The sequence below is a fragment of the Pseudophryne corroboree genome, assembly GCF_028390025.1.
Source record: "Pseudophryne corroboree isolate aPseCor3 chromosome 3 unlocalized genomic scaffold, aPseCor3.hap2 SUPER_3_unloc_6, whole genome shotgun sequence".
NCBI lineage: Eukaryota > Metazoa > Chordata > Amphibia > Anura > Myobatrachidae > Pseudophryne > Pseudophryne corroboree.
The window spans coordinates 1,542,433-1,552,335 of record NW_026967552.1 but is presented as its reverse complement, the minus strand read 5'-3'; positions in this window follow the sequence as shown (position 1 = coordinate 1,552,335).

The window sequence follows — 9,903 nt, the reverse complement described above, 5'->3', positions numbered from 1 at the left end:
GAAGCATGGCTAAATCCAGTTAAACACTTTTCTGAGACAACGCGATTTCTGTCTAAATATCTTTTCCCACAGGCTATGACAACTAAATCGCCATCGGTGGAGTCTTCAGTTTCTAAACTTTCACTAAAATTGACTGTTCCAGTCCCAGGAGCAGCTACGCTTAAAGACCCCTCGGAGAGTAAGCTGGAGGCCATGCTAAAGTCCATGTATACAGCAACAGGGGTGATGCTTACACCTGTTTGCGTTGGAGCTTGGGTTAACAAGGCTGTAGTTGCTCAGGTTAGGCCTACAACAGGGTTTTCCTCAGACCAGCTTATATGTCTTACCGATCACATTTGTGAATTGGTTGAGTATTTAGGTACGGCTTCGTTGGATGTCGGACAAGTTTGTTCTTGGCTTGTGGCCCGACAGCCGCTGTGATTGTGTTCTTGACAGGCCGAGGCCGAGTCAAAACCAGAAGTAGAGGCGTTGCCTTCTACTGATGTTATTTGGTCCTGAATTGGACAAATGGATTTCTCAGTCAACAGGAAAGGAAATACGCTGGACCAGGGTTCAAATCTTTTAGACCTCAGTCCTTTTTTTTAGATAAGAATAATTTATTGTCACTGTACATGAACATGTGCAGCGAAATTACATACAGTTCATGTCATATACACAGAAGGGCAGAAGCGATTCCTTAACCTAGTGGTACAACATCTTAAACACCTCTAACGTCTCCCAGATGGCAAGAGGGAAAAAAACACATTACAGGGATGACCCCAATCTTCAATCATCTTGGTTGCCTTTGACAGACTCCTCGCGGTGAGTACATCCGCCAACCTAGGCAAGGGTTGGCCGATGATCCTCTCTGCGGATTTAATCACTCTTTCCAAGGCAACAAGATCCGAGCATTTGGCATTACCATACCACACCGTGATCGCATAGGTCAGCAAGCTCTCAATCACGCAGCGGTAGAAGTTAACGAGTTGATTGCTACAGACCTGCTACTCGGAGCTTCCATAAGAAGAAAAGACGCTGCTGAGCCTTCCCGACCACAGACGTGATATGCAAGAACCATGATAAATCCTCTGTGACCTTAATCCCCAAAAATTTCACATCGGTAACCCTTTCCACCTCCTCACCATTCAAAATCAGCGGACAGATGTCGATTTTTTTAGATTTCCTAAAGTCTATCACAACCTCCTTGGTTTTCTTACTGTTTAATAACAGGTTGTTTTTAACCCCCCACTCAACGAGTCTTCTGTCACATCTAGCAAGGTTTGAGAATCCGGCAGCTGAGACTTGCTCAAGGAAGTGGTTATCTGCAGATGAATAAGACGAGGGGGTTGGATGTAGTTCCTTCTCATGGGACAAGGGGAAATGAGGAACATAGGCGGGGCTAAGAGTCAGTAATTTGTAGTTCTTGAGAATGAGGCTGAGGTAGAGAACTGTGGCTTGTGGACGATGACTTAAAGACGTAGTTGTAGACAAAGAACTGCGGGTTGTGGTTTGAAAGACGAGACTGTAGATAATGAACTGTGGAACTGTGAATGATGATAAAAGACGTGGCTGGAGACAAAGAACGGTGAACTGTGACTTGAAAGACGAGGTTATAGATAATCAACTGTGGAACTGTGGATGGTGGTTCAAAGCCGTGGCTGGAGACAAAGATCTGCAGACTGTGGCTTGAAATATGAGGCAGAAAGACAGAGGCCATCCGTGCCCAAAGGGTTTAACTGGACCGGGTTTTCCTGGAGCGCTTCCACAGGCAGCAGTTGGTTAGGAACGGCAGGACTGCAGCAGCAACTGAGAACCGGCTAAGCTGGGTTAGGAGAAACCAGAATACGGCAAGAATTCTGGGAGCAAAGGGCTAAAGCACCTACAACAGGGTTGTAACTTGAAGCACTGGCCTCCCTGTCAAAAACCAGCCCCCTTTTATAAGGAGAACTCTCCCTGGATTGGCTGGAAGGAAACAGGAAGCCAAACTATGCCTCAGACTTGGTCTCCAACATGGTGGTGCCCAGTAATGCAGACATCTCTGCATAGCCTCACAGCTCACTGCCCCTGGTCTCCTAGCAACATTCCGGCAAGAGAGACCCGCTGCAGCGGCATCCCGCCGCCACGAGCGAACCCCCTCACCGCCGCTACCACTGCCCACGGACCTGGTGCGGCAGCCCTCCTCCTGTGCTGCCCACAAGCCGCATGTGAAGCCAGCCCCGCGGCCCCAGCACACAGGTAAGACCCCGGGCGCTGACTTCTTCTCACCACCTCTCTGTAACCACTCTCATCTACACCGGTTATCAAACCCACCAAAGTGGTATCATCTTCAAACTTAATCACAGAGATTGTCTACAAATTAGACTCACAGTCAGAGGTATACAAGGAATACAAGAAGGGACTTAAAACACAATCCTGCGGAACTCCTACACTTAACACCAGTTCAGAAGACAGGTCAGAGCCCAGTCTGACTGCGGGCGATGTGTCAAGAAATCCAACAGCCAATCACATATGGCAGCATCATATCAGATTCGTAAAAGCTTTTTTACTAACACCGCCGGCACTACCGTGTTAAAGGCGGAACTATAATCCACAAATAACAATCTAGCATAGGTGTCTCTATTTTCAACATGACAAAGTACTCTACTAAGCACCATAAGAGCTGCGTCCTCAGTTGATCTGTTCGACCGATAGGCAAACTGATTAGGGTCAAATCCCAATGGGATGACACATTTTAGATGGACCAAAACAATTCTCTCAAAACATTTCATAATCAATGAAGTGAGAGCAATCGGCCTATAGTCGTACAGACCAATGACCGACGCAGACTTAGGAATTGGAACAATTCTTGAAGTTTTGAAGCACCGTGGAACAGTGCATTGACTCAGAGAAAAGTTTTAAATCTTTGTAAAAATGCCTGCCAACTGCTCAGCACATGCCCATAATACTCTGCCTGAAATACAGTCCGGGCCAGGAGCCTTCCTTACGTTCTTTCTGCTGACACAATCCCTAACCTCAACTTCAGTCAGGGTCAAAAAACTATCTGAATGGAATCTAAAAGAGTTACCTGTAGAAGAGTCAACCTCTTCAAAATGTGCATAAAAGTGATTTAGCTCAGCAGATGAAGGACCGCCCATCCTGACAGAAGTAGAACTTTTATAATCAGAGATGTATTTAATTCCTCTCCACATCGTTCTTGCATCACCCGATTCTTTAAAATGGTTTTCAGTCTTACTCGAGTAAGCTTCCTTAGCAAGACGAATACCCTTTTTTTAATTAAACCGGGAAATCATATAAGCTAATTTGTCTTTTACTCTAAACGCCCTATTCCTAGCTCTCAATAAGGTACGAACCTCACTGTTCATCCAAGGTTTGTCATTTGGGAAGGTACGAGCTAACTTCCTCTTAGTAACACTTTCTATGCAACAATTAATATACAATGACACCATTGATGCCCAACGATCGTTATCAACACCTAAATCCCCAGTAGCCTCCTCAATAAACTGATCCCAATCAATACACTCAAAGCAACCCTGCACACATAATAAAGCTCCCTCTGGCCAGACTTCAACTTCCTTAGTAATTGGTTGATCCCTCCCTTATACCGACAAATATCTGGGAATTAACCAGAGTGATGAGTGATCGGACTGCCCAACATGATGACACAAAAGACATTTGTATGCATGCTCAACATTAGGGGTGGAGTGGGCTAGAGGAACAACCATGCAGAGGGACGTAGTTTTCAACAAACCACTAACCATCATCAGGACACAAAGGCCGCTGACAAGCCAGTGGCATGACGGGCTCCCAGCCCATCTCGGCTGTGGGAGCACACCTTCAGACGTTTCACTTTGCGTGGTTTCAGATATCACAGATGGTTGGATCCGCAATTTTGTTTTCAAAGGTTTCAAAATTGAGTTTGATTGTCTACCACCGATGCGGTTTTTCATGACAGGTCTGCCTGTGTCAGCAGACAAGTGAGCAGGTCTGAAGACCGCTATTCAGTTTCTCATACATTCAACAGTTTTGGTTCAGGTTCCAGTACACCAACAAGGTTTTATTCCAATCTTTTTGTAGTACCAAAGCCGGATGGCTCGGTCACACCGATATGGAACCTAAGGGAGTTCAATCGGTACGTCACTTACTACACATTCAAGATGGAATCCCTACGGTCAGTGATTGCAGATTTAGAACCACAGCAATTCATGATTTTGCGGGATCTCAAGGATACGTACTTACACATTCCAATTTGCCCACCACATCCGCATCAGGCGTACTTAAGTTTGCAGTACGACAAGCGCCTCGGGTATTCACAAAGGTGATGTCTGTGATGATAGTTCATCTCAGATCCCTGGGAGTGATAATTGTTCCGTACTTAGATGACCTTCTCATCAAGGCTTTGTCTCAACAAATACTTCATAAACATGCCTTACTGTTGTACAGTGTACTAGTTCAGTACAGTTGGATTGTCAAAGAATTCAGTTTTAGGAATGATTCTGATTATGGTGGATCAATGCATTTACCTGTCACAACAGAAAGTACATGCTATTCATCATCTAGTACTGCTAGTGCTCAAACCACGGACAGTCTCGTGCATTTGTGCATTCGACTGGTAAGACAGATGGGAGCATCTTTCATCACACTCCAGTTCGGAAGATTTCACGCAGGTCCCGTTCAACTGGATCTTCTCGCACAGTGATCTGGCTCTCATCTACAAATTCATCAGATGATGCGCTTGTCTCCAGGGCCACACTACTCTTGTGGCTCCACATACACAATCTCACTGCAGGAAAAAGGTTCAGAGTCTGGAATTGGATAATTCTAATGACGGACGCAAGTCTCAGAGGTTGGGGAGCAGTGGTCCAACATTGTCAGTTTCAGGGTCTATGTTCAGACCTAGAAAGATTACTGTCAATCAGTGTCCTGGAACTCAGGGCAATTTACAACGCTCTGCATCAGGCAGTTCACTTACTCCTGTCTCAGACTGTTCAGGTTCAGTCAGACAATTCGCAAAAAATGGAATTACTAAGTAATTATCTTTGGCGCTCGTAGTGAGTTGTTTTTCCTATAGCAGCTAATATAACGGGGTTAGTTAGACCCCACAACTGAAATACCAATAAACAAGAAAAAGCGCTGGGAAACAGCTTTTAGAAGCAGTGCAAACACTAAGCCGCTGACCTCTGGGAGTGTATCTTAGCTTAGCAGAATAGTGCTGACATTTTTTCAAGCAGTTTCAGATTAGCTGCAGACCTATTCCTACCTTGCGATCACTTCAGTCTGTTTAGTTCCTGCTTTGATGTCACAAACACGCCCTGCGTTCGGCCAGCCACTCCCCCGTTTCCTCAGGCACACCTGCATTTTTGAGATAGCCAAAGAATGCCGCGCCACTTGTGATACTATAATTCCCAAACACTTCAATAAACACTCCCAGTTATTTGGGCGTCAGCTGTCCCCTAAAGAAACGGCAATGGTAGGTTGCCGCAAGTGAAAGATAGGTATACCAGATAGGGGTTCTAAGCGACCTAAGGTGTTTCTATATGACCAAATAAATTATGTCAATATATTAAATATATCTAAAAATCGTTTGTAAAAAATTATATATTTTTATTACTGATTCACAACACTATAAAGTATAAAAAACAATAAGTATACAACAATAAAAATACAGTTTCTCTAAAAAAGACTGTTTTCTTAAAAAAGGGGAATGGATATGAGTTAAAAATCTCAGATAAAGTGCATATAGTCTGTGCAAAATACAAGAAAAGTTTTTAAGAGTCTTAACTGATATAGCAGGAGGTCTCTGGGTAAAGGCCCAACGCGTTTCGTCTCTTCGGCCAGCCACTCCCCCGTTTCCTCAGGCACACCTGCATTTTTACCTGACACGCCTGCGTTTTTTAGCACACTCCCGGAAAACGCTCAGTTACCACCCACTTCCTGTCAATCACTCACTGATCAGCAGAGCGACTGAAAAGCGTTGCTCGACCTTGTGTGAAACTGCATAGTTTTGTGTAAAAGTACGTCACGTGTGCGCACTGCGGACCGTACGCATGCGCAGAAATGCAGATTTTTAGCCTGATCGCTGTGCTGCGAACAACGACAGCTAGCGATCAACTCGGAATGACCCCCCATGTTACGTGCTAGGAAGCCAGTTTCAGCAGCTCATTATCACAGGATTTGGCGAGCTTATATTGGTTGGTGTGAAGCTAGGATGTTTTCGACATCTTCTTTCAAGTTATCCCATCTTTTGCTATTTTTACAGGCGGGGTTAGATGGAGGACTGCGTTTAGCGACACTAACGGTGCAAGTCTCTGTCTTGTCAGTTTTCTTTCAAAGGCGTTTGGCTCTTTTGCCAACAGTTCACACTTTCCTGCAAGGTGTCCTTAGAGTTCAGCCTCCATTCATTCCACCTACAGCTCCATGGGACTTGAGTCTAGTTTTGCATGTTTTTGCAGTCAAGTTTTGAACCCTTGCAACACGTGGATGTTAAGAAACAGTATTTCTCCTAACCTTAGCTTCGGCAAGGCGTGTTGAACAATTGGGTGCCTTGTCATGCAAGCCACCATATCTGGTATTTCATACTGACAGAGCGGAACTTTGGACAAATCCCGCTTTTCTTCCACAGGTAGTATCTTCTTTCACATCAATCAACCAATCGTAGTTCCTGTTTTTCAGAAGATTCAGGTACTCCAGCTACTTGGATGTGCTACGAGCACTCCGCGTTTATGTAGCCCGAACATCAACAGTACATAAAACGAATACTTTGTCCTCTATGATGCAGTCAAGATAGGTTGGCCAGCTTCCAAACAGACCTCGGCCAGGTAGATTAACTTGACCATTCGTCAGGTACACTTTCATGCTAGTCGATGGGAACGTCATGGGCAGCAGGCCGTGGAGCTTCTACGACGCAACCTTGCCGTGCAGTTACATGGCCATCAGTGCACACGTTTGTGCGCTTTTACAAATTTGATAATTCTGTGGCATCAGCTTCTAGCTTTGGCCGTCTAGTGTTACAGGTGCCAAACAACTCTCCCACCCAAGGGGGAAACTTTGGTACGATCCAAGAGTACTCCAGTGACCCCTAGTGGATGAAAAAGAAAGCAGGATTTTGGTACTTACCAGATAAATCCCTTTCGTTGCACTCACAGGGGGCACTGGACACCCACCCAGAGCAGTTTCACCTGGCTGGTGGTAAGTTCAATAGTTCTTATGGTAACACATTTTCACCGACTTGTTCAAATGTTAAGGTGATTGTTATCTATTGTCGTGTCAACTTTCTAATTGTCCGTTATGTTATGTGTCAACTTCATAGTTGTCTGTTATGTTATAATGTTCTATGTCATTCTCCGTTGTTCATCCTCTCTGTCGCTCCTATTTGGCTCAGCAAAAAAACACTAAGGCATCTTGGGAGTATGGAGGGGGAAGGAGGGTTACACATTTACATTTTTAAATGTGCCTATCCCTGCTATCGCACCGTCCATATCCCAAGAGTACTCCAGTGCCCCCTGTGGATTCAAAGAAAAGGATTTATCTGGTAAGTACCAAAATCCTATTATCTGTAGTAATAATACAGGGACATGACTGTGGAGGTGAGGGGATCTGGGCATATTTACGGTGATATTTATGTCTCCCCCATTTCACAAAGGTGTGAAGAAGACATCTGGTGACCGTAAGACACCCAGCAGCCATCCTCATGTGTCGGGAGGACCGAGCAGGTCCCAGAGCCCCATCACGGTGCCTCCACCTCACTCACTGATACATGAGAGACACAGTGACCAGAAGATCCAGGAACTCACCAACAAGATCATTCTGATGCTGACTGGAGAGGTGATTGCTGGGAATGGGACATTATACAGTAACACCAGGGGACGTGTCTGGGTGATGACTGGAGAGGTGACTGCTGAGACTGTGACTTTATACAGTAACACCAGGGGATGTGTCTGGGTGATGACTGGAGAGGTGACTGCTGGGAATGGGACATTATACAGTAACACCAGGGGACGTGTCTGGGTGATGACTGGAGAGGTGACTGCTGAGACTGTGACTTTATACAGTAACACCAGGGGATGTGTCTGGGTGATGACTGGAGAGGTGACTGCTGGGAATGGGACATTATACAGTTACACCAGGGGATGTGTCTGGGTGATGACTGGAGAGGTAACTGCTGGGAATAGGACATTATACAGTAACACCAGGGGATGTGTCTGGGTGATGACAGGAGAGGTGAATGCTGGGAATGGGACATTATACAGTAACACCAGGGGACGTGTCTGGGTGATGACTGGAGAGGTGACTGCTGGGAATGGGACATTATACAGTAACACCAGGGGACGTGTCTGGGTGATGACTGGAGAGGTGACTGCTGGGAATGGGACATTATACAGTAACACCAGGGGATGTGTCTGGGTGATGACAGGAGAGGTGACTGCTGGGAATGGGACATTATACAGTAACACCAGGGGATGTGTCTGGGTGATGACTGGAGAGGTGATTGCTGGGAATGGGACATTATACAGTAACACCAGGGGATGTGTCTGGGTGATTACTGTATCATTGTGTGTGTCAGGTTCCTATAAGGTGTCAGGATGTCACTGTCTATGTCTCCATGCAGGAGGGGGAGAATATAGAGGAACACAGGGGTCTGTACAAGGATGTGATGATGGAGAATCACCGGCCCCTCACATCACTGGGTAAGAGGAGACTGTCATGTATTGTACAGGGGAGAGCAGGTATGGGGGTCCCCTATATACACACATCACCTGATAATCACATATATACACTGTACTCAGTCACTGTGTGTTTCCTACAGATGGACCCAGTAACAGAGATACCCCAGAGAGATGTCCCCGTCCTCTGTATTCCCAGGATTGTACAGAGGAGTATCACAGGATCCCACAGGAGGATCAGGTAGGTTGGATTTAGGGTCTCACCAATATACCAAAGTGACTGTCACTATATAATGTGTAGAGCAGCTGTGTGTGTCTTATTTACTGATATTATACTGTTTAACCTCCATTTAATCTGACTGTATGCAAATGACATTATAGTGTTTTTTGTTTGTTTTTTAGGTACAATGTCTGTCTGATATTAAAACAGAAGATATAGTGGGAGAAGAGACGTATGTGACTGATATAAAGGCAGAAGATATAGAGGGAGAAGAAGAGACGTATGTGACTGTTATAAAGGCAGAAGATATAGAGGGAGAAGAAGAGACGTATGTGACTGTTATAAAGGCAGAAGATATAGAGGGAGAAGAAGAGACGTATGTGACTGATATGAAGGCAGAAGATATAGAGGGAGAAGAAGAGACGTATGTGACTGATATAAAGGCAGAAGATATAGAGGGAGAAGAAGAGACGTATGTGATTGATATAAAGGCTGAAGATATAGAGGGAGAAGAAGAGACGTATGTGACTGATATGAAGGCAGAAGATACAGAAGGAGAAGAAGAGACGTATGTGACTGATATGAAGGCAGAAGATATTGCGGGAGAAGAAGAGACGTATGTGACTGATATGAAGGTAGAAGATACAGAGGGAGAAGAAGAGACGTATGTGACTGATATGAAGGCAGAAGATATAGAGGGAGAAGAAGAGACGTATGTGACTGATATGAAGGCAGAAGATATAGAGGGAGAAGAAGAGACGTATGTGACTGATATGAAGGCAGAAGATATAGAGGAAGAAGAAGAGACGTATGTGACTGATATAAAGGGAGAAGAGATGTATGTGACTGATATGAAGGCAGAAGATATAGAGGGAGTAGAAGAGACGTATGTGACTGATATAAAGGTAGAAGATATAGAGGGAGAAGAAGATACATATGTGACTGATATAAAGGCAGAAGATATAAAGGGAGAAGAAGAGACGTATGTGACTGATATAAAAGCAGAAGATATAGATGGAGAAGAAGAGACGTATGTGACTGATA